The sequence below is a fragment of the Octodon degus genome, unplaced genomic scaffold (assembly GCF_000260255.1).
Source record: "Octodon degus isolate 3935 unplaced genomic scaffold, OctDeg1.0 scaffold00060, whole genome shotgun sequence".
NCBI lineage: Eukaryota > Metazoa > Chordata > Mammalia > Rodentia > Octodontidae > Octodon > Octodon degus.
The window spans coordinates 10,563,548-10,565,152 of record NW_004524636.1 but is presented as its reverse complement, the minus strand read 5'-3'; positions in this window follow the sequence as shown (position 1 = coordinate 10,565,152).

Genomic DNA, 1,605 nt, shown 5'->3' with positions numbered 1-1,605 from the left:
TTTATTGCGGAACCAGAGATTGAATTCAGACCCTTGCACTTGCCAGGGAAGAACTTATTCCATTGAGCCATCTCCCTGGCCCCCATTTATTTATTTCTAACTTTATTAGCTTATGACAGTCAGAGAATATGATGTGCAAAAAGCTCTCCATTTACACATATATCTATGTTTTGTGTTTTCTGCTTAGCTACATAAATGATCAACATTTAAAAATATTTCAGGAATATTTTAAAAAAATATATTCAAGGCTGGGGATATAGCTCAGTGGCATAAGCGCCTGCCTGGCAGGTGCAGAGTCCTGAGTTCAATCCCTGGTACCGCAAAATATAAATAGATAGATAGATAGATAGATAGATAGATAGATAGATAGATTCAAGAACTAAGGTGTTTCACATATAGCAATATGCTTATTAGCTATTATTTTCAGTTTTTACTTTTTCTTCACTTTTGGAACTGGATCACTCTTTTTAGATAGAAATATATGGATGTTTGTGTTATAATTACATATCAAACAATTTATCTATGCTTTTAATATAAATTTACTTCGAGTTTGGAGCCATTGTGGCATTTGACTCATAACGAACAGAATTGCTATCACTACAGCTGTGTCATTTATCATTTTATGATGTCCTTTTTGAGGATATATGATTATTTAACACTTTAATTCAATTTTGTTTGTGTTAATTTTGCTACTTTTACTATATTTTTGGTTTGATTTTCCTGGTATCCTTTTACTATGTTCATTTATAGTTATATTATGTTCTATTTCCTATATATTAGGTTACATTTTGTTTTATAAAGACAGAATGTCTCTTTTTGTGACAGCATTATTTTCTTATGTATTTTATACACTGACTGATACACTTGATGCATGACTTTTATTTATTTTAGATTTACTGCTGGACAGATTATTGTCTCTTGTTTTTCTTTGTTTCGCTTTTTCTGCTTATCATCTTTCCTCTTTTGCCAATATGGGAAAATCTACTTCAGTTTTCCCTTTCTAATTCTCCCAAGTAGATGCTGAAATGCTTTACTGCTTTCCTGATTATCAGATATCCCAACCTTGTTAGACAAAGTCTAGTATTTATTAACTTTTAGAATTAACACTTCCTTAACATCATCCCTTTATTGCCTTAATTATTGCTAGAAATTTCTGATAGCACCCATTGCTTTATGTAACCTATTCTTATTCAATTTTAAATCTTGTTTACATCTATCTGTCTAAATTAATAATTAGTTTTGAGCTTGTTTATAGTCTATGTCAAGCACAATAAGCAATACATTGCTCACCCTTTTGTAATCTTTTCAGGTTTTTGAATTTTTTTCCCTCATTTGTTGGGATAGGGTCTTCTTAGATGGATTCTTGTGCTACACAATCTATGTTCTTGGGCCGATCAAATAACTCAACAGATTAAAACACCTTCAAGCAGGCACAGTGGCCAGGAGTTTGATCCTGGGCCTGCACTGCCAGCCCCGCCCCTGGGGCGGGGCGCACTGAGACAAACTGACACAGGTGGCGCACACCTCCTCATGGGAGGCTGTAAACAGGTAGATTTATTTTTTTTAATTTTTTTTTAATTTTTACTTATTTATTTGTGTGTGTGT